We start from the raw sequence: 12,263 nt of genomic DNA on the forward strand, positions 1-12,263 counted from the left end.
GAAGGAAAGAAAGGATTGCTTTGATATGATAATTCATAAAATAAAAATGAGAACAGAAAAGAGTGAAAAAGAAACAAAAGCATTAAAAATAGGCTGTCAGGATAATGGAAGAGGTAAGATTTGGTAACTATTTGGTAAAACAACATGAATTATTTGGTTTGGTCCTGGGAAAACCTTGTGATCGTTAAGGCAGGTTGGCATTCTTGTGAAACAGAAGGCAAGAATGGAGATAAAGATGAGAAAGAAGAATCTTAAAATGAGTTAATGGCAAAGCCGAGGGAGAAGTGATACTGTTCTTGTGTGAATGGCTGATCTTCCTGATGGGATCAGGTTATTGCAGTGCAACTGAGAGAAAACACTTTCAGAATTCCAGCAAAGAACTTACCATGACATCTTAATACCACCCCTGCATATAATTTAGATTGATGTATAGGACAAATCAAATTCTCACCAATTGGGGGGGGCATGGAAGGGGGAAAATGGGGGTATTTCCTGGTAACAATAGTGGTGAAAAGACAGGAGTAGATCTCTTCAAATGGTAGTACATTACAGAATAGTCTTCCAGAATAAAGGGATGCTTTCGACAGAGAAAGGTAGCTGTTTGTTTCTTCCCAAAAAGCAGCATCCAGTCCCTGTGGAAATGAAGCCTACAACATGCTGGGGAGTTGCGTGGCACCAGCCCCACTGGGACGAAGAGCACCTTGAGGCTCAGGGCAGCATTGACTGTCCTCCCCTTTGCCCTTGATTCTCACAGCAACCTTGTGAGGGAGACTGGGCCAAGAACGACTCAAGGGCAACCACCAGCAGCCATTGTGGTCTGCGGGGTGGTGGTGGTTCTGAGCCAGGTGTCAAGCATGCGGGTTCAATGACGAGTCGAAGTTGATACAAAGACTACGTTTATTGATAGTCCGATACTTTGGTAACAGGTTCTTGAGAGTAATGCCAAATACACATTGATACAATACTTTTAAGGCCAACTTCAAAGGGATTCCAAGGGATGGAGTTGCGGGGTAACATTCACACATAAACTATCATAAATGTCTATGTTCCCATAGTGTTATCAGGACTGTGTCCTTGCTTTCTCCAGATGTCTCTCACGTCCTTACCGGAATGTATGGGAAGGTGCTGATCACTTGGTTTCAGTTCTCACTACTTCTGAGAGCCAGTTTGGTGTAGTGGTTAAGTGTGCGGACTCTTATCTGGGAGAACCCAGTTTGATTCCCCACTCCTCCACTTGCACCTGCTAGAATGGCCTTGGGTCAGCCATAGCTCTGGCAGAGGTTGTCCTTGAAAGGGCAGTTGCTGTGAGAGCCCTCTCAGCCCCACCCACCTCACAGGGTGTCTGTTGTGGGGGAGGAAGGTAAAGGAGATTGTGAGCCGCTCTGAGACTCTTCGGAGTGGAGGGCGGGATATAAATCCAATATCTTCTTCTTCTAATTAATAGCCATAAAGCAAGACAGGGGGAAGGGAAAGAATAACAAGCTAAGAAAGTTGGATCCTCCATGATGCTTCACAGACCAGGTTAGGCAGGACCCTTACACAATCAATTATCAATGGAATTTCACCATGCTTAACATACTGCCCCCTTTAAAATCAACCTCGGGGGGTTTTGGGAAACACTTTATGAAACTTGTTTACTAAATCAGGTGCCAACACATCTTTTTCTGCCACCCATTCATTTTCGCTGGCTGGGAAGTGTTTCCATTTAATCAAATAATACAAAGTTCCCCATTTTATCTTTGAATTTAATATATCTTGCACTTCATGATGACTTTGATTTCCAATCTGGATAGGTTGTGGAGCTGGTGGTCGAGGGTGCCAAGAAGAACCACCCGGATCTCTTTGCAAAAGACTGCAATGAAAGACAGGGTGTATTTTACTAAACATCTTGGGCAACTCCAATTCTACAGTCACTTTGTTAATCACCCTCTTGATCTTAAAAGGGCCCAAGAATCTATACGCCAACATCTTGGAGGGTTGATTTAACGGGAGGTTCTTTGTCGACACAAATATTGAATCTCCCACTTTAAAATCCCAAGCGGGTACATGGGATTTGTCATACTGTTTTTTATACGCCTCCTTGGCGGTTTCCAAATTCTCTTGGATTCCCTTCCAGCTGTTCCCTAACTTTCCCCACCATTGTTCGAACGAGGTGGGGTCCCGGGTTCGCTCTCCTCCTGGCAGCAACGGAACAGGCTTCCCCTCATACCCATTTACAATCTGAAACGGGGAAGCCTTGGTTGAACTGTGCATGCTGTTATTGTAACCATACTCAGCAAACGACAAGAGATCCACCCAGTTAGACTGTTGGTGATTCACATAGCACTGTAAATACTGTTCTAACAGCGCGTTCAGGTGTTCCGTCTGTCCGTCTGTCTGGGGGTGGTAGGCTGAGCTCAACCCTTGTTTTATGCCTGATAATTTGCAGAACTCCCGCCAGAAGTTGGCAACGAACTGTGGCCCCCTGTCGCTAATAATCTTATCAGGGAACGAGTGTAGTTTCACAATGTGATGGAAAAACAGATAAGCTAGTTTCTTAGCTGTTGGCAGCTGCGCACAGGGAATGAAATGTGCTTGTTTGAAAAAGGTGTCCACTACTACCAGCATTACGGTTTTACCCTGTGAAACTGGTAGTTCGACTATAAAATCCATTGACACCACAGACCAAGGACAGGTGGCTGTCTCTAGAGGTTTTAACAGCCCGGGGGGCTTCCCTCCCCTTCTTTTTGCCATTAAACAAATGGGGGTGGTAGGCTGAGCTCAACTCAGAAACGTCCTTTTTCATGGAAGGCCACCAAAACTCTGTTAATCAGATGCAATGTCTTCACATATCCAAAGTGGCCAGCTAATTTGTTAGAATGGCAAAATTGCTAGGGGGGGGAGGGCCTCCAAACCAGGGGATCCCCTGCCCCAGCTGGGGATTGGCAACCCCAGGTCTCCCTTGCCACAGATTAGAATAAGTGTGAGTACCCTTACCCTCTTTTCTCTAAACCTGGATGTGTATAAAATCTGCCAGCTGCAGATAACACTTATGCATTTGACACGTTTGTTGCAATGAATCTGCTGTTTTGCTGTAACAGACAGGGATGGTGATTCCCTAGGAACATGCTTTGTTTAGGTAAGCCACAGGCTAGACGGGGTCAAAACTGTGAGGGAAGTTTGTGTCCTTAAGCAGTGAGACTTTCCAGAGGAAGTGCTTCCCGGGCTTGGCTTCCTCTGGAGGAGAGAAGAGCATGCACTGGAGACTTGTGGTTCCTTTGTAATACTTGCTTGATTCACAGATATACAAACAACTGGAAGCATAAAAGCAGGACCAAATGTTAAGGTTAAGAGGCCCCATAAACAAGGGAGCATTTAGTAGGTTTGGGATACTTAGAGGCTCTTACAATCCGAGACTGTAAACAGTAGCTTATTTTGTTTGTGTACAGATCTTGCTTGGCAGAGAAGCACACCTACAGATCAGCTGATCTCCTTCCCCATATCAAATCAGCAGCCTGGGAGACTCTTTATCTCAAGATATTTCCCCATCAGATGCTTCTGTTCATGCCAAAGGGCTGGCTGCTGCTTCTTCTCATGCGCACACCCTTCTGCCTGGTCCCTGCTTCCATCTCTCTTCTGGATATGCATTGTGCAAAACAGGTAGCCACATCCAAAACCAGAAGTCACAGAATACAATTTCTTAAGATCAGCCAAAATGACATGAATCAGAGCTCAAGGTTTTGAGTTCTCTTCAACACGCTGGTTTTGGAAAAGCAAGCAAGGGGAAGTTTCAGGCCACAGTCTTATTTGTTTACTTCATTTGTATGCTTTCTTCCTCCACAATGGGGACCCAAAGTTGCTTATATTGTTCTGCTCTCCTCCATTGTACCCCCACAACACCCCTGTGAGGTAGGTTATGCTGAGAGGGTGTGACTGGCCGGAGGACTCCCAGCCAGAGATTCAAACGTTGTTCTCCCAGATCCTGGTCCCATACTGTAACCCAGGAGTGTCAAACTCATTTGTTATGAGGGCTGGATCCAACATAAATGTGACCTTGTTGGGCCGGGCCATGAGTGTCATAAAATGGAATGCCTGGTAGCAGAGATATAAATGTTATAAAGGACACAGACAAACAAAATTAAATATATTTTTTTTAAACTTAAAACATATTTAAAACATTATGACTCGTTGGTCTGAAAGGTGCTTTCTTTGTCTCTCTCCCATGAAATCCAGGGAATTGGGCAAAGGAAGCTCTGGCACTTTCCTTCCTTCCCTAGGGGTCCAGGAGGGGGAGGAGCCTCAGCCAATAGAAGGAAGAGAGGCTTGGCTCAGTAGCTCTGCTGTACAATTGAGAAAGCCGGGCAAAGCAAGCTACCTCTCCCCCCCTTCCTCCCCAAGGGAGGAGCCTCAGCCAACAGAAAAAATAGAGGCTTTGCTCTGTAGCTCCTGTGCGATTGAGCAAGCCTTACAAAGCAATCTGTGATGCAGAAGCAAGCAAGAGAGAGGGAGAAGGAAGCAGACAACAGCCAGTTGATCAGTTGACACCCCTGCCTAACCACTATACCATAGTGGCTGTCATCTGCATCCCGGGTTAAATGCTCTGCACATGTGAATGGGGTTGTCAGCCGATGTAACTTTCCTGAGATAAAATGCTTAGCTGAACTGTCACCATCTTGAAACGCTGTTACTAACCATGAGAAAGACCTTGCATATCAAAGTAGAAAGTTGTAGATTGTTGCCAGTGCTTGGTGTGAACATTTCTTCCCCTTGATACTAACAAAGGCAGAAATTTCCCTTTGAAGAAAAAGCCCCTCCAGGGACAGCCGCCTGGCCATCCCCGGAAGACTAACAGTAACAATAAGAGAAGAGGAGACCTTGTGAATCTTTGCACCTCAATTCAGCAATGTCTAGAATTGTGGCTTTGTATAGTTCCCTTTGATGTACCCCCCTTATAGCATGCTCTCTACTGCTACAATGTATCAGTCTCAATTTTCCTTCGTTCTGATGCTTATGGATTATCCAATAAAGCCTAACTTTGCAACAATTCAAGGTCTGGTTAATTTGAGATCCCATCGTCTGACATGGGTTGATGGGTGGAGCTGGCATTTAGTTTGCTCCTCTGGCTTTGGGAAGAAAAAGGTGACGCTGTGGCAGCAAATATATAAAAAAGAGGGTTTTATCAGATGCCACACAGAAGATAGTTTCTTTACAGTGTTAAGAACAGGAGGGAAGAGTGGACATTCTGATGGGGCAGTCCGCTTGACTGAAATGTCTGCCACCGGAGGTGTAGTTCTCTCACCTATTCCAAATGGACTCATCACTCTTTGCCTGATTCTTGTTTTACAATGAATTCTTGTAACTTCTCCCTATTCTGCCCTCTTTGCCCTTGAAGCAAATAGCTGTTGTGAGTGCATACGTCACACAACTAGAAAAGCTTGTGCTGAAAAAAATATCATTAGACTTCAAGGTGCTGCTGGACTCCTGGTCTCTCTGGACTCCCGAGGAGTGTCGTTTTAGCGCAACCCCATGGAGGTAGATTCTTTCATTGTAATCAGGCAACAAGCTCATAAAAACAGACAGTCAGTAGTGCTTGATGTTAGAGATCTCTGCTTAATTTTGCTGACCTTTTCTTATACATTTACAGTGCCATCCTGAACATAGTGGTGGAAAGCGCTGCCAAATCACAGATGACTTATGACACCCCTCTAGGGTCTTCAAGGCAAGAGATGTTCAGAGGTGGTTTGCCATTTCATACCTCCTCTCCCCTCCAAGAATTACTCAGGGTCAGCCTTGCTTAGGTTCCAAGATGTGAGGAGATCTGGCTAGCCTAGGCCATTCAGGTCAGGGCTAAGGTACACCTTTCTAAATCCATGGGAGTCAGTGGGCTTACAAGGATGTTTAGGATTGTGCTGTCAGTAATGTTTTGCTATAAACATCAGGGATGCTCTACGGCTCTTGTCGTGTAGCACTTGACAGCTATGATATCACATTTGATTTGAAAAGTGAATATTCCACTCTGCTTCCACAAGGTTGTTAAGGGCAGCTTACGAGTTTAAACCAGAAAAACTGTGCTCCAAGATGTATCATTACACAGCTCAAATGCTAAAAGAGCAGCTAAGGGCATCCATGGTGGTGGAAATTACATCGAGGTGCAACCAACATATGGTGACTGCATAGGATTTTCATGGCAAGAGATAGTCAGAGGCGGTTTGTGATTGCCTGCCTCCATGTCATAACCCTGGTATTCCTTGGAGGTCTCCCACCCCAATAGTAATAATAATAATATTTTATTTATATCCCATCCTCCCCACCGCAGCAGGCTCAGGGCGGCTCACAACATATAATAAATACATAATTACAATATAAAACATTATATCAATACAATATATAATTCATTAATTACATTAAAACCAATGTAATTAAAACCATCAAAGTTAAAAACTAAACATTTACAGTTGTTATGTTCTAGATGTTCTCCTCTTGTAAATAGTAGCCAAAACTGACCCTGCTTAGCTTCTGCGATTTGGCAAGATCAGGGTTATCCAGGTCAGGGCAAAGGGCATCCATACATTTAAAATGTAGTAGCTATAAAATCTTTCAAATGCCATGCAAAGGCAAGATCCAAATCTAGAAATGATTAAATATATTATGGTGGCAAAAATGTTATTAACAGATTAGGCAGTCCAAACAGGAAGAGACAGGTTAAGAGCGATGTTCAGAGGTGGTTTGCCATTTCATACCTCCTCTCCCCTCCAAGAATTACTCAGGGTCAGCCTTGCTTAGGTTCCAAGATGTGAGGAGATCTGGCTAGCCTAGGCCATTCAGGTCAGGGCTAAGGTACACCTTTCTAAATCCATGGGAGTCAGTGGGCTTACAAGGATGTTTAGGATTGTGCTGTCAGTAATGTGGAGTCTGTGGAGCTACGCTGTGGAGTCTTGTGAGCAAAAATTCTACTCTGTGAGCTAATGGCATTATGGTTGGGAGCTACTGGCATTATAATTTTTGAGCTACTACATAAATTAGTTTGCTCTGCGGCCATTTTTTCCTGAGCTGAGACAAAAATATATGAGCTGGAGGCTAAAAAATTGTTAGCTAGCTCACAGTAACTCAGCTTAGAGGGAACACTGGTTAAGAGTCTGCATCTTGGTTAGCAGGATGAAGCTGACTAATTAAAAGAACAGGACTGTAGGTGGCTAGGAGCAGGGTACATGGAAGGTTAGAACTGCACTATTATCTTGCAGATAATTTAATGTTATGTTGGTATGAAGTAACAAAACAAAGTTGGAGTCCAGTGGCACCTTTATTCAAGGTGCACATGAAAGCTCATACCTTGAATAAAACATTATTGGTCTTAAAAGGTGCCCATTGGCCTCTAACTTTGATTTTCTTATGTTCCAGAATATCAGAATATCCAATGTCATAACTTTACACATTTGTATACAATATTGTTATACAAAGGACCCTGAGGCATCCTCTGTGTCACTACAAGAGGGAGAACATGAGATGCACCACTCTATCAGCACTGCTAGTCAGCACAAAAGATAAGGAAAAGGAGACTCAGTTTTGTAGCCCTGGAGAAAACAAGGAGCAATGGACTTTCTGTATGGTACCTCAGTAGGCCTGTTTTCACTGGCTCCTGTGACTTTGACTTGCAACCTGTGACCAGGAGGGCCTAAACTAGCCAGATCTTGTCAGATCACAGAAGCTAAGGAGAGTTGGCCCCAGGCCTGTAGCTACAGAGGGGCCCAGGAGGGGTCAAGCCACTCCATTCAATCCCCCTTTCCAGCTTTATGTCCCCTCCATTGGAGGACCTTCAATCTGCCCCCTTTGCTCACCACCACTCTGAACAAGTGCAACATTGCTCAAGAAGGAGACAAGCTCCATCATTTCTTTCGTAAGCCCGCCCCCCCTCCGCAGCTTGGGCACCTTCCTGATACAGTTCATGATCTCAGTAGTGAGCACAGTGAAGTCCTGCTCATAGCCCATGAAGTCAGGTGTCATTTTGGGCCTCACAGTCCCCCTACCTAAAATTTTCTCCTTTGGCCCCCTCCCACCTAAAATTTTCTGGCTACAGGCCTGGTTGGCCTTGGAGAGTACTCGGATGGGAGGCCACCAAGGAAGTCCGGGATTGCTATGCAGAGGCAGGCAACGGCAAACCACCTCTGAATGCCTCTTGCCTTGAAAACCCCATGAGGTTGCCATAAGTCATCTGCAACTTGATGGCACTTTCTGCCACAAAGCTGCAGCCATTAACAGATGACAGTGCTTATCTCCATGCTGTCAGAAAGCTTCACTAGCTGATTTCAGAACTATAAGCTGCTGCTAAGGAGCGATCCTATATGTCAGCGGAAGTATAATTCCCCCCCCCCAGCTTTATGCAGAACCCCTCTGTGGGACCCATGCAGCTCCTAGACATGTTTCCACATAAGCCAGTCCCAGTGGAATTTTCCCCAAATGCATGTGCCTTGGTGGCCTTAGTGTAGTTCTGCATATCAGAGGAGGAATCTGTTTGTTCACAGCTGTTTCTTTACACATAAACGTTCGTGCTGAAGCTACTGCCCAGATCTGTTTTATAATCACTCCACTTGGAGCATCCAATGTTCAGTATAATTGTTGCTTACAGCAATCTGAAAAGAAGTATCCCCAGGAGAATATGCATACATTGGGGAAGACAAAGAGAACATTAATCAGGCTGTTCTTCTGAGCCAAGAAACTGGCCATGTTGCAACTTTCAAGAGCATTGCAAAGAAAACAACCTGCTAACCAAACATCCTGTGTCAGAAAGAGGAAACACATGTACTAATGCATTCTAATGAGATGGAGCATGAAGCAGGAAAGAATGTCAATTGGTTTCCCAAAGGTTCAATGCACTGGCAACAATCTTCCGGCAGCAGTTTCCAGCCAAATATTAAAAGGAGCACTGTGGTTACTTTTTAATGCTGTAAGCCCCCTACCTCTCTTAAATGGAACCTCCTACCACCATGCAAGATGCTGTCACAGCAATCCTTTCTTATCTTTCCTTAAGCTCAGTTTAATGCAGAGCAATTTCTTGCATAGCATTAAAGGTATTCTTAAAGTAATTTATACTTCTTGAAACAGATAGTCTGGATTTTGCCTAAGACAAACCTCCGTGTTTTCACAGTTAAGCAGAGTCTGCCAAAGATTCTAATGGAGTCAGGATGGCAAATTCTGTCAGGCACCAGTACTCCAAACACTCCACCAGATGGCAAAAGAGATCCATGCATTGGAAAGAGCAAACTGAAGTAATAAATAATAAGCTGCTTTCCTACTTTTGCAGATCAATTGCTTAGCATTCTATAGGTTTGGTTAATTTGTGCCACTGCCCTCTGGGGCAAAAGTATTTGTTCCTTGAGGACATTTTTATCCTACCTCTCCCCAAAATCTTACGCAATACTAAATGAGGTGTCTGTAGGTTCTGGTCAGTGCCATGTCTCTCCTTCTTCCAAAAAGCTAAAGTAAAATGTATTTACTTTATAGTCCACTTTTTTCACTGAGACTCAGGTCATATTTCACAATACAGATTGCTGCAGTCAATAGGATGAGACATCTAATGAACAATATAATAGAACAAGGGTTACAGAAACCTGAAACAAAGTAGAAATTATTAGACATTATATGTTAACCAATGCAGTACCATCGCAGGCAAAATCCTTGCTAGAATACTCCTGAACAGACTGGTGCCCACCATTGCAGAAGAACTCCCAGAGAGCCAGTGCGGCTTCAGAGCTAACAGGAGCACCACCGACATGGTATTTGTTCTCAGGCAGCTCCAAGAGAAATGTAGGGAACAGAACAAGGGTCTATATGTGACTTTTGTCGACCTTACCAAAGCTTTCGATACCATTAACAGGAAAGGCCTGTGGCAAATCTTGGAACGTTTAGGATGTCCCCCAAGGTTCCTCAGCATGATCATCCAGCTACATGAAGACCAGCGAGGCCAAGTCAAACACTGCAACGACCTCTCGGAGCCCTTCCCAATAGGCACAGGTGTAAAGCAAGGCTGCGTTCTCACGCCAACTCTCTTTACGATCTTCTTTAGCATGATGCTTCAAAGAGCCGCAGTAGATCTAGATGATGATGATGGTGTCTACATCCGCTATCGCACCGATGGCAGCCTGTTCAACCTGAGGCGACTAAAGGCTCACTCCAAGCCAATGGAAAAACTTATCCGAGAGCTACTGTTTGCTGATGACGCTGCACTCATCTCCCACTCGGTATCAGCTCTGCAGCATATGACGTCCTGCTTTGCAGAGGCTGCCAAGCTATTCGGCCTAGAAGTTAGTCTGAAGAAGACAGAAGTCCTCCACCAGCCTGCACCCCAGGAAGATTATCACCCTCCATCACTGTGGGTGAATCAGTTCTGAAGACAGTTCTGAAGACAGTCCAGCAGTTCAGCTACCTGGGGTGCATCATCTCCTCAGATGCCAAGATCGACAAGGAGATTGACAACAGGCTGGCAAAGGCAAACTGTGCATTTGGCCGACTGCACAAAAGAGTGTGGAGCAACAAGCATCTGAAAAAAGGCACAAAGATCAATGTTTACAAAGCGGTTGTGATGATAACCCTCATCTACGGCTCCGAATTGTGGTTTTATACCGTCATCACTTGCGACTCCTTGAGCGCTTTCATCAGCGCTGCTTTTGCACCATCCTCAACATCCACTGGAGTGACTTTGTGACCAACACTGAAGTCCTCAAGAGGGCGGAGGTTACAAGCATCGAGGCACTGCTGTTGAAGACGCAGCTGTGCTGGGCAGGGCATATTTCTAGGATGGAAAACCACTGCCTTCCCAAGATTGCTCTGTATGGAGAACTTTCCACCGGCCATCGAAATATAGGGGCACCAAAGAAGAGGTACAAGGACTCCTTGAAGAAATCCCTTGGCACCTGTCGCATCAACCATCACCAGTAGTCTGACCTAGCCTCAGATCGCAAAGCATGGAGGCACACCATCCACCAGGCTGTCTCTTCCTTTGAGAATGCACGCATAGCTGGTCTTGAGGACAAAAGGCGATTGAGGAAGAATTGCACTGCTACAGCACCAACCCCAAATAAGACTTTTCCCTGCAGCCACTGTGGCCAGATCTGCCCGTCCCGCATTGGTCTTGTCAGCCACCAGCGAGCCTGCAGCAGATGTGGACTACTGCACCCTTCTTAAATCTTCGTTCGTGAAGTCAAGCCGAGAGAGTGTAAGCCTAAATGCCCTCAAAACGAGGTTGGGGAATTAGTTAGGTGGGCACCTGGCTCACTAGGAATCTTTTACCAATGTATACAAGAATACACGTCCAGAAAAGTAATGCTTAGATATTAAGGACTCTAATTTAGTAAAATCAATTATAATTTATTGGAAAAATATATAGACTTCCATACAAGATGAAAAATACACATACAATCATACACACACACAGTCCTAAGAAATATAGAAAGATCGATAGGGGAACATAAAGGGTAGACACACAGGGTAATATTACCTATCGTAGTCTTCAAGGAAGGCTCCAATGGCGACAAAAGAGGACGGGGGAAATGGACCCAAAACTGTGGCCAGAATTGGGGATGGATCTAGACAGCGGAATTGGGATACTGCTAGAAGCACACATGAGTAGAGTTGGGTCAGAGGTTATAAGGACTCCCTTGAGCCCTCAAGGAATGGGAGGGAGGAGAAAGGGGAGGCTCTGCAATGACCAGGAAGGCTGGATTATTGCAGAGCCAATAGCAAGTCCCTTAGTGGCACCCAATTGGGTACCTGTCTTGACCAATGAACTTGCCTGGATCCTGGGTACCTGAAAGAATTTCCAGATTGAAGCAGGCTGTGGGGCAGGCTCCAAAGTGACAGAATAGAAGTGATTACTGAGTGGGGAACACTTAAGATTAGATGGACTTATCTGAAAAGGTGACAATAGAGAATCACATATTGACCTAGGTATCACCCGGTTTAGACAAAAGACTTGGCTCATGCAGGAGATGGTCTTCCTCTTTCTTAGTCTTCTTCCTAGCACCAATCTTTGTCCTGGGTTTTGTTAGACAAAGGCTTGAGTGGTCTGGCAGGATCCATGCCTGGATAAGCTTGATTGCCTTATGCAAAAGCTGAAGCAGCTGTTGGATATGGAGTCAGGAAAGCAAGATGGATACTGGTGGTGTTAGCCTTTGGTTCATGGAAACAGGCTGGAAACTGTTTGCTTGTACAGTTCATGGTGGCATGGCTTCTTTTACTGCAGCGGCCACGACTGGGCACACAAGGAGTAGCTGGAGCACGTCTGAAGTTCT

Source organism: Heteronotia binoei, chromosome 19, assembly GCF_032191835.1.
Source record: "Heteronotia binoei isolate CCM8104 ecotype False Entrance Well chromosome 19, APGP_CSIRO_Hbin_v1, whole genome shotgun sequence".
NCBI classification, from domain to species: domain Eukaryota; kingdom Metazoa; phylum Chordata; class Lepidosauria; order Squamata; family Gekkonidae; genus Heteronotia; species Heteronotia binoei.